Here is a 12,630-nt window from a genome sequence, read left to right on the forward strand (position 1 = left end):
CCTGTAGGAAACACTTCCGGAAACAAGACAGCTGAAAAAGTTGGTGCACACTAGAAGTGTGCAGCGAAGACATTATCTGTATCTGTATTCAGATATAACCATGTGTGGGCAGGGCTTAAACCTAAATTAAACTAAATTAAAGGCCAATTTTAAATGTAACTATTCCATTTGAAGTCATTATTCGTGCCTTTCCGAATAAGGTATTCGGCATCGGGCACATCCCTAGTGCAGGAGTTGACAAATGCCATATCATTATTTACAGTATGAGGACAATGTCTAACAGCTTAATATGAATTACACATCATTTGATGATCCAGGAACATCCTTCCTATCAACTAATCAGTGCCCTCTATTTTTGGGGTAAGGTATAGGGTTAGGGGCAGGGTTAGCGTTATGATTGTTTTGATAGGAATGTTATTCAAGGAGCAACAAATGATATTAATAGAGGAACGTGTTCTACTTGTATAAATCACATCGTGCCAAGGTCCTTGAACGCACTACATGGCCAAAAGTATGTGGATACCCTTTCTAATTAACAGTTTGGTGAGGACCATTTTCTGTTCCATCATGTATACTACAAATACACATAGGAAAGTATTTACTGCATCTGGTGTGGAAGAACTTGACTGAGCTGCACAAAGGTGCCTGACCAAAGGTTGAACACCTTTGGGATAAATTGGAATGCAGACTGTGAGACAAAACCTGAAACCAAAAATCATGCCTAACCTAATTGCTTGTGTGACTGAATGAAAACAAATCCCCAATGCCATTTTCCAACATCAAGTCAAAAGCCTTCCCAGAAGAGTAGAAGCTGTATAACGACAAAGAAAGGTCCAACTCCCATGATTTAAAAAATAAATCTTCACAAACAGTCCAAATATTTTTGTCCATATTGTTTAGTGCCTTGAGTCAAGGCATAAAACAGAGGTCACCTTTGCTTTTGTAAATCTTCATTGCATCCATACACATTTACCTGTACTGCATGGACCTGCATTGTCCTGTGTGTGAACAGGAGCAAACAGGAGATCCAAGGTTATTGATTGAAGTGTATGGTAATCTGTGAGTGGCCCCTGAGGGCCTGGGACTCAGTGCACAGTGGTGGGTTTCTTTCTGACATTGAAGCCGTCCTTGACAAGGATGCTAAATGAAAACAGATTGAAATTCCTGCTTCACACACGAGTGACCCTTTAACATGATGCTTATTGCCGGAGACCAAGGTACAGCATGTCCTGCCCGTCCGTCTTGCCCTACCTTTATCATGTAATTTACAGCAGTCTCTCTCTCTCTCATACACACCCATATTAGCCCTCTTTATTCCGATAACCGGTTCCCTCTGTAAAGCACGTTTGAGTAAGAGAACTGATATAGTATAATCATATCCGCTGGATTGTCGATCTATCATCCTTTATGCCATAGATGATCAATCTTAGTCTCTTCTGTTTCTCAGAGGTTGACGGCAAAGGTAGATAAGCATTCAGCAAGAACCGCCAGCACAAAGCAAAAATGAAAACTGCACAATATGAAATTAAATGAACAAGCAATGGGAAAATGACAGGCGATATTTCCCAGGAGCATTAGCTTACTGTGCATTGACAATCCTGACTGGCATGATGAATGCGCACCTTGTGTTAATGGAGTTCTTCAAGAAAGTTAAAGAGGAGTGTGTTCGTGTAATCCCATCAATTACAACACTAAGGTTATATAAACACCTACGTTCCCCATTCTTTCTGACAAATCTCCTAGCATCATCCCAATTTTTCTCTCCATTGTCAAGTTTTGTGCACAAGTCCCTCCATTACAGACAGACAAACTTTCTACCAAATTCAACACCCCTTGTGTGGATTACATGAATATAAAACATCTGTTAGATCGATGTTCATCATTGCATCTGCAGAGCTGTATCTCTGGCTGCAAGGCATTAATTTATTTAAATATATGTTGGGTGTAATTGTCATTAATGATTACAGGTTTTCAGATTCTTGCATGTGTAATTAAAAGTGTTTAAATGACTGCTTCTTCATTAAGTTCAGCACAACCATAACTCAGCAGGCAAGTGCATGCCTGTCAAATCTGCATACGTAATTAAAGGAATGTTTCACATTCAATACAAGATAAGCTTAATTGACAGCATTTGTGGTCTAATGTTGATTACTACAAAAAGTATTCAAAAGTATAGACACAAGATGTGAACAATATGCATGTTAACAGGATTTTAGTGTGATAAAATCAGGGATTTACCGGCATTACGTTTACCAGATTACAGGGTTTTCGGAATTACATCATCATGACAATGAAGTTGTAATATTGGATACAACTCTACACAGATAAGTTTAGTAAGTGATTTTATTGCACTAAAATCATGTTAACATGTATATTGTTAACACCTTATAACTATACTTTGAAACAGTGTGTATATAAATGTTTATCGTCTGGCCCCATTCAACTGTAACCACAATTTGCTTCAAAATAATTTGAAACAATTTTTGTGGTAATTAACGTTATGCCACAAATGCTGTAGACTGAGTTTACCTGGAACATTCCTTTAAGGTTAGCAGAATGAAACGTAATGTGTTGTTTTCATCATGTTGGAACACATGGGAACAGTGGACCGGTCAGAAAGGGCGATGAAAACCATCAAACAAAGTATGAGAGGGGAATGTTGTGTCCAGTTTGCCAACAGAGTGGAAAAGACATTGTGCGTTGCTTTGTGTGTATGTGTGACTGTACGTATGCTGGGACACAAGAGTGCAAGGAACATAAAGCATTCAGTCCAGCTGAGATTGCATCCCGACCTCTCTTTTGCTCTCTTTCTCGCTGCCTCTATCAACCTTTCTTTTCCAGTCTCAATTTTCTTGCCATATGCTTCAATAAACTTGGCTGAGGGGAGAGAAATTGCAGGACCATCTACTTTCATTTTGAATCTGATGCTCCCTCTGGTATCTGATGATACATCCATCCAGAAAAAAAAATAATAATAATCTGTGATAGGCTACTTTGGCTTTCTCCGAATTCTATGGCTTGTCGACCGACTACTCCTGACTGATAGAAAAAAAAAAAAAAAACTTTATAGAATTCATATACATGTACAGTATGTCTCCTGCAAAGCTTTGATTGTCTCTCAGATAAGTTGCCTTGAGAGTAACCCCATCTCTCTCCATCTCTGTTGAAGGTCACACAGTTGTTGCCTCCCTTGTATATAAAAACCTGGGGAGCTTTCCTGAACACCCAACTGACTTTTATTTATGGCATTGTGTTTGAATGCTTGATCCTGCTGTTTTTCATTCACCATAATCTGAGGAAATATAATGTATGCCACCACTTTATTTGTGTTATTTCTGTTTCTTCTCACCTATTTGCTGAAACACTGATCTGTCTTCAGCTGACCCCTTGAATATATTATAGTACTGCTTTACTTACTATTTGAACGAAAACCCTTGCAGGTGAGCGTGCAAATCCAAAAATATGCAACTGTCAATCTGGTTTCTAAAGTATATCCGTAACACTAATACATTACACGTGTTAGCATGAAACTGGATACAACTTTGCACAATAAGTGTTGGTAAGCTGGTATCATTCCAGTGTTTCTACTCATTTAATGACTAGCTAAAAAACTAATCCTGGATACTTTCACTTGGAATACTAAGAAGAGACAGACACTGTATATGTCCGTGCTTCCACCTAGAACAGTAGTCCCAACTCATAAGGACAATTTAGACAACTTTACCTCAAATAGCAAACATTACTGAAGAATTCATGAAAGTGCTTTAGCAAGAACATAAGCTTCACATTTCTGCTTTTGAACCCTCTAGGTTTAGTAAGTGCATTAGGCCAAAAACATGCTTATACAAGCAAACAAACACAGATGCGCAGTCCAGTTGAACATAATTAGCATGCATTCTTACGTTACTGTGGCGGTAACAAACTTCAGTACTTAAGGAGGCGATAGAGATACCTTCAAAAGTTTGTGCCATGAAACTGGATGTCATTATTCAGGTAAGTTGCACTTTAACTTACTTGCTCAGCAGTTTTCTCTTCAAACTGTTGCTATGCCATTACAGTAGCTAGAAGTGTCTGCGTTAACGTAGTTGCATAAAGTATGTTTTGGGCTTCATGGTTAACACATTTCTGTTTTTTTACAAACTAAATAACAAGTCAAATCTTTTCTATGGTAATCGACAGCATGCCACAGAGCTTTAAATTGTATTTAACCCAAAATACTTATCTAATAAACATTAATTCCTTTAAATTACTAACTTGAGAGAGAACAAGCCATTAAAAACCTTAATTGTTTCACATTCATGCAACAAGCTTAGCTCTCACCATCATGGTAGTTATTATTATTTAGTATGGTAACTACAGATTCATCTTAGATTGTCCAGTGTGATTCAATCATGGATGGGTAGCACAGAGTTCAGAATGCCATTAATCTCTGGCAGTCTTGCATTTTGTTCATTAGATAATCTTTGTGCCTGCTTCTCTTTTATAAACCCTCTTTTATAAACCATTACATTAGTCAATAATAGTACTGGCCTGGCTCCCTGCTGGAGCGAGCAGCCCGTTAGGCAAGTGGATAATGAGTGTTTTTACATGGGGATGGGTGGACATGTTTTAGGGGAAAGCCTCATTTTAGTCTCGACGCAGCACAGCATGTGTAGACAGTACTGCGAGTGCTTCAAACGTTATGTCCTTCAGGGGAGCCCCAAATCTGTCAGACGCTTAAACAAGAAAAAGATAAACAAAAAGTAAGAAAGAAAAATGAGAGAAGCAAAGAGTGAGGCCAGTCTATGTGATTTTATCATGGTGAGAGCTATGCCGTGGGCCTGTTGTGCCGTACTATTATTCCGGCAATTGTGTTGTACGTTGCTCGCCAACAATTTAGTTTTCTGTCAAAAGAGTGCTGCTTTGACTTCACGGGAAGCTAAAATAGGGAGTTGTGCATTTCAACGGAATATTAAAAAGAAAGGAAGACAGCAACCAGGCTTGCTGGTGAGGAAAATATCGGCTCAGATCTAGAGAAACAGTATATAGACATGCACGTCTCTCCAAGGCAGCATGCCATGGGACATAGAATGCAAACTTGTATTAATGTTTGTTTGAGTTAAAGGGATAGTTAACCCAAATGAAAATTCTGTCATCCTTTTCTCAACCATTATTTAGTTCCAAATCCATTTTCTCTTTTCTGTAGAACACAAAAAGTGAAATTTTAAAGAATATCATTGCCACTTTTTACCTTTGTTTGTGGTACTTAGAGGTAGACCGATATATTGGTTTTATCGATTAATCGGTGCCGATAGTTGCTTTTTTGGAACAATCAGTTATTGGCAAAAATGTATGCCAATAGTTTCCAATTTTTATTTATTTATTATTTTATTCCTCTGTGCTCCTCTTTGGCTGGTGCTGGAGGAGTATACAGTTACAACAACTTGGTTCTACAGTATAACAGCAGCCTTTAGAGGTGAAATAAAAACATTTACTGACTGACAATATTCATCCATATTTTTATCCATATGACCAGAAAAATGTGACTATATGGAATCGTGCCTTGTCAGCACATACATTGAGTCTCCAATATATATTTATACAAAATCCTTAAACTGGTGAATATCTATATAGGCTTTCAAAAGCTTAATTTGTTAAATGCTTAAATATAGAGCATTGTAGCCAAGTCTCTGTCATTTCAAAATTAGAGTACCAAAAAAAGTGTTAATCGGGCTTGTTATGCTCAAAATCTTCATATTTTTCTAATTATTATTGGGATTTTGGTTGCACAATAGACTGCATCTGGGATTTTATTAATTTTGGACTCTTGTAACATTTTTTCCCATCATTGTAAGGAAAGACTAAGATAATTTTTTTAAAAACATTCTATAAATCGATTTTAAAAACTATCAGCCGATTAATCGATTATCGGCCTTTTCCAACATCTTAGTTATCAGTATCGGCAAAAACCTCTACCGGTCGACCTCTACTGGTACTGATCAAAAATCATATTCTCTGATATTCTGCCCTTTCACGGAAGCTCTAAAATGGACTACGGAAGTCTATGGAATTAAAAAATGGTGTCAACATCACTGACACCAAATGTTCTTAGGTGTCTTGTGACTACATTGCAAAAAATCCTTTTCCTACTCAGTATTTTTGTCCTGTTTTCCAGACAAAACTTCAAAACTTCTCAGACAGCCTTCTTGAGGTCCCAGAACCCCAGTTTCAATACCCCTGGTATAGTGCACATTGTATAGTGTATAGTGTACGGGTTGTATGGACAACTTTTAAGTAACATTTCTCATGTTTTTTGGAGATTGACAGACCCAGCTCCCACCAGTTTACATTATTTGAAATTAGTGGCCATTCTACAAAAATTCACCTTTTGTGTTCCACAGAAGAAAGAAAGTTGGGTTTGAAGTAACATGAGGGTGAGTAAATGATGACAGAATTTTCCGGAATTTTAAGTGTGAAAGCATTATTTTACACCAGAAGTCCCACAGCACACGAATGCAATGAGGATGGTACATCTTCATGGAATTTGAGTTACAGCAGGCAAGAGACTTGGTTACCATAGCGACAGCGATGACGCTTGCATGAGAGATAATGACAGGAATGTGGAAAGAGGTGGCCAATATGTGCACCTTACTCTAGTTATAATAAAGAAGTATTGAAGTTCACACTTTAAAATTGAACAGAAATATATATATATATACACCTGTCACAACATAATTTCCATAGTTCCATTGATGTTATTCCATAGTTCTGATGACTTTACTATTATTCTAAAATAAAAAAAAAAGTGTTTCAAAACTTTTGAACAGTAGTGTGTGTATGTATATATATATATATATATATATATATATATATATATATATATATATATATATATATATATATATATATATATATATATATATATATATATATATATATATATATATATATATATATATATACGTATATCACATATATTGTTCTCTCTCTCCATCATAAGAAGTTTCATTTCAGTGAACTGGTATGGTGGATTCACCACTCTTAATAAAAGACAGTGGGTTCTGTTCAATATAAGAGCAAATGCAATAACTAGTCCACACTAGAGGGAAACTGCACTACCGCTTATTCAATCACACACACCCACACACTTTTGTGTGACTCATGTTGTTGATTACTGTTAAGGAGGGCGAGTTGTATATGTAGAGTAATTTGCTTCATGCAGTTCACGATGGGGATGTGGATCTTATGTATATCTATTTGCAGACTCGGCTGTACTCAAAGGCTTACATACTGGGTCTGGGGCGGACGGTCAACATGGTCTCATATAATCATGTTACTATACATTTTTGCACATGACTGATTTTTACATGGCTCTTTGTATGTATTGTGCCACTTTCTTGTTGAAATAAACACTAGAGGTGCTACAACATCAATGACTTTTATTCACTTTCACAAATCACGAGTAAAACGGCAGATTATCAGTTTATAAACTTCACCCTGTTCCTCATACATTGCTATCGTATGACATCAAAACACTTTTATTATAGCAGGGGATAAGGAGATACATTTTAATGTTTGGATTACATAACCGGCTACATTTACAATCTTGTTTGAAAGCGCTCGAATTGCGCAGTTGCTCAACAGATAGAGCTTTGCACTTGCGATATGAAGGACCGGGGCACGAGTCCTGAAGAGCACGTAAGTCGAAAAGTGAGAAGAAAAGATTGTATGACTAAGGGGGTATTTACACTTTGTCACATGCATTTTTTTTCTGATTGGATTGCTATTCAATTAAGCACATTCAATTTACATTTGGCCACATTAATATGTCTCCACAAAAACAAATCTGATCTTTAACTCCTGTGCTATATGCAAACATATCCCATTCAGATGTGATTCATTATTTGATTCCAAGTGACTTTACCCCATGCACGGGTATGTATGTGTTTGCATGCTGTGTATTTTTTTCCCTCGGGGCTTGTTGTAGTTAAGATGTGTCATGCGCATTAGCTGCGCTTATTGTCAGGGTTTGGTTTCGTCCGCGATCTGCATCAATTAAGAAAAAAGTTCTCTCTCCTACAACATGCATCCGTTTTTGTACTTTGTTATTATTCATTGCGCTATGTAAGCCAATTTTAAATACTTGATAGCTGCTGTATGTTTTGCATTTTACCCATGCTGACATAGTGCTATTTGGGTGGAGTAAAGTTTACATATGTGGCTCAAACAGCCAGATGCATTTTTTGACTGGGTTTCGTCCACCTAAGCCTAAGGAGGATGTGATCGGATTTATATCCATCTTGAAACTGTCTTGGAGGGCATTTACACTTGGTCTTTTCATGCAAAAATGCATGAAGTGACCAAGTGTAAATACCCCTTAAAATAAGTAGCCTAAATAGTACACTATATGATATATCATTTTTTTTGATAACCATGTGATTTGAATACTTGAAATATGAAAGGTACTTCATCGCAGTTGATTATCACTTTGTATGTGGAACTTAATGGACACAAATCAAATGATGAATATGAATACATAACAAATGAATGATAAGTCTTGCATCAATGCAACATAAGCTTCAGTTTCATAACACGAGTTTAAATCCTCAAAACAGTAAAACTAAAATTATAAAAGGCATAGTTACGACATGTGCCCCCTTACAAAAATCGAGAGTTCTCGCAAAATCGCCACTCATTATTTTCACATGCAAATGATCTTTGCGGCAAACTCTTCATTGTTGCCAAAGGTTTGCTGCAGGTTCACCACTACTGGTGAAGAGCTGCAAACTTCTGGCAAATATCTGCAGCAAATCACAATTCTACTATATTAATTCTATAATTATATATTAATGCGGCAATTTGTGATGTTTCTTGGCAACCGAAAACTAACACTTTGTGTTACACCCAAGTATCCTGCTCTGTGTTTTAGCATTAATCCAAATGACCTTATCACTCTCTCATGTGTAAATAGCGTAAAGCAGTCCAGCCTACTAATAGCTACATGGATATATCTACCATGGTTGACACATTTCTACTGCTACATGGTATACTGCCCTAGCTGTGCCAACAAAAAATTAAAATATCCTATAAAACGTAATTACAACTCCTCAAGGAGCATTAATCCAAAGAGACCTTTAAAGACCTCTGGATATCGTAGCATGCACAATAGTCTTTCTAATTCCATTTGTTTGAATCTCTCCTTGAAACTCGGACAGCAGCACACGGCTTCCTGATGCATCCTGGGATATTGTAATTTCCCCCCTGATGGTGCGTGAACAGCTTTTGAACGATGAGCAAACCGCAGAAAAATACAATTTTTTTTTTTTTTTGCTTTTATCTTTCCTCCCTTATTAGATTCATAAAACATTCAAAATGTCCTCCAGCCCACCTCTGTGGCAGACTCTGCCCTTTAGTAATAATTAATCCCCCCTGACACACTCACCTTCAAGAAGTGGTGTGGGAGTGGGGGGCATCGGTGGGATGCTGCCGTGCACAACTGGGGCATCTATACAGCCACAATTTATCTGTTATAATGGTTGACATGTGTGACATACAGAGTACTGAAATCAGTTTCTGCTTGAAGGATGTCATCCTGGTGCGAGAACACCGGGATCTGAAAATGTTGTGGGAGCGGCAATTTCCTCCAAGAACTTTCTCGGGGGAGAAAGGAAAATATTTTTCATCGTACAACCACACCTCCCAATCTTCCCACGCACCTAGCCCTGTAATATCTTTTGAGATCTTGGGGCTAAAAAGACGTCAGATGCTGATCTATATTTGTTCATTAAATGCAATAAAACTTGGCAGCACATGGCATTCGAGATTTATGATGCATTATGGTTTGTGGATTCCCCCTACTATTTCTGGGAAATGTCACCTGAAAGACAAATTGATAACTCACGGCTTTATTTTTTTTAACCAAATTAAATGCTGATGCTCATTAGCTGTGACTTTTGCAAACACATTCAATTATTTTTAATTGTCACTTGAGTACACTCATGCTGAATTGTTATAGCTAAAACAGAAGTGAGACAAGCCATGCAGGAAGAGAATTTCTGGGCCAGTGGGCCACATCAAATAGATAATTATTTGTACAAATAACTAAATACAATATTTCAATCTTAGTAGAGCTTTGTCTTGCATCTGATGCAGTACCTTGAGGAGGAGTTCTGCAAAACCATTTAACAGTTTTCCTCTGTTTTGATCAAGTCAGTATTGATCATGTAATCCAAGTATTATCAGTGTAGATCCACAGCGATCAAGGCATTCATATCCCTCTAAAACCAGATAAAAGCAAGATCTTGAACGCCTATCAGCATTGGTAAGAAACAATATAGATGCATTAGATTCTGTAAAGGGTTTTAATTGTGTATTGTAGTCATTCATTGCTCATGGCAACATGGGTATGGCAAATGCTATGGAACGTGCGTTGCTCACTACTATCTGTGTGTGTATGTGCGTATGTGCCAAGGCTGTGCTATGGAGTCAGAAGGCTGGTTACATTCTCTGAGGACCTCTCCTCCGTTGCTTAGCAATATGTGGAACATTGAGCAGCCGTATTAATACAATTGCATCTACTGTATTTCCTAGTAGAAATATACAGACTGGACAAAACTCAGTTATATACTGTAGCATCCACAAGAAACACTTTCTGATATTTTGTAATAAAGGTGGACTTTATGAATTTACAAGGTCATTTATAGAAATGGTAGATTGTGGAACTGGCAGTTGACTATGATAACAACTTTACTCCTGTGCTTTAGTCTATTTATAATGCTGGGCATATTGTACAATGCAGTGACGTATAATCTTGCTTACAAAAATGAAAATTATATCATCCTTTACTCACTCTCATGTTGTTTCAAACCCGTATGACTTACTTTATTTTGTGAAACACAAAAGGCAGAATGCAAGTGACCAAAAGTCTCAGTCGCAATTTACTGTCTTTGCATTAAAAAAAAAACAACAACCTTCTTTTGTTTTGAAGAAGAACGTAATATATGTTTGAAATGATATGACGTTGAGTATACTATTTTCATTTTAAATGTCTTTAAAAAAAAACTAAATACGGAAGCAGAACCACTTTTGGCTAGGGTAGCACATTCATTTCACAAGGTCAAGAGTTATGTAACTAATGTATTTACAAAGTGTAAAAATGTCCTGTATACATTTCGCACAAAAGTATTGAAAAACCAAACCTTTTCAGTTCTTGTATATTGTTTTAAAGCAAAGCACTTGTAAAAAAATTACTGTCTCATCTTTCTTTTACTGACCTTGAAAGAGCTCCAGCGCTCTGATACATCAAACGATATTTATTCAACAGCCTTTCCCATGAGGCTATCCTGCTTGTGATATGTATGACTCCTGCTGCTTGCCTGTACAAACATAGCCTTGTTTTTTGTTATCCATCTCAGTCGCTGGGTGAAGAATTATAGCCTTACTGTTCAGGAGGGTCCCAAAAGAAGCCACTGATAGGTTGAAATGCTTGAATTAGTTATTTCCATTGTGAGCAATCCACTGGACATAAATTATAACAACCCCTTATAGCCTTGACATATTTTACATAGGACATCAAGTGGTGACCTAACACACTACCAAAATTGTTTATTATACAAAAATGTCCTTAAAATCTAACACTGAAATGTATTAATATTACGTTAAACTACATAGTCCCAAAAAACAGCAGAAGTGTGATTTACCAGCCTAACACATAGAACAAACACACAGTCAAATACTGTAATAGTATTAACCATATTACGAAGTGGCCAATGAAGTTGCCCCAAAAATACTGTGAAGTTTGATTGAACGTATGTCACTAAAAAAATAAAAAATAAAAAAAAAATATGAGAAGTTCGCTAGAAGTTCCATTGCATTGACTACAAAATGTGTCTTTCCATGTTTGTGATAACAATGATATTGGTTTTTGAATCTGTCCTTGCTACTCACAGTCAGTGTCACTGAGATGGTGTCTGCACCTGACGAAAAACATACCGCTTTGTTATTGCACACATTCATCATGGCTGCCCTTAGACTTTTTGTGGAGCATGTCAGTGATCCGTATACTTCCCTCGTCCAGGTATCTGCAGCAATGCAACAAGCTGTCCAAGGTCAAATCATAACAGAGATGCTATTTTTATATTATGGCTTCTATTACTCCTAACAACAGTGCTTTGGCCTCTGCAGACACAGACAAACATTTATAACATATATATATATATATATATATATATATATATATATATATATATACAGGCACTCAAACAATTATTTTTCTACCTTCAAATTTCATCACGCAAGGAAACTGTGTAGGCAAATTTGTAGCGGACACAAAATAATAAAGGTGACTGATCGTTATCTAAAAGGTTTTGACTAAAGACTTCCAGAGATACCCTGCTGAGCGTTTACAACAATAGAAGAGATTGTTAACTCCACCTTTCGATAGTACTGGGCTTGTATCTCCCCTCATTAATGGATATTTAACAAGGCTGATAATGCACGACATTGGCCTTAGCAACTGCTGGGGGCATTAAATATTTGTTGGGGGATCAGCCATCCCCCAGCAGTTACGGTCCATGCGCTGTGTTGTCGTGGTTGCCAGGAAATTTCTCGTGGGACGATATTACGTATAACGCCCTCTGGGAAAATGGAACC

The 12,630-nt window shown here is 37.1% G+C and overlaps 1 protein-coding gene across 5 annotated transcripts in view; it reads right to left on the reverse strand.

The window, feature by feature from the left end:
- The window catches only part of LOC127435417 (synaptotagmin-1-like), a 309,874-nt gene that overhangs the window by 295,585 nt on the left and 1,659 nt on the right, over positions 1-12,630 (reverse strand). The gene's annotated exons all lie outside the window — the stretch shown is intronic.

Source organism: Myxocyprinus asiaticus, chromosome 45 (genome assembly GCF_019703515.2).
Source record: "Myxocyprinus asiaticus isolate MX2 ecotype Aquarium Trade chromosome 45, UBuf_Myxa_2, whole genome shotgun sequence".
Taxonomy (NCBI): Eukaryota; Metazoa; Chordata; class Actinopteri; order Cypriniformes; family Catostomidae; genus Myxocyprinus; species Myxocyprinus asiaticus.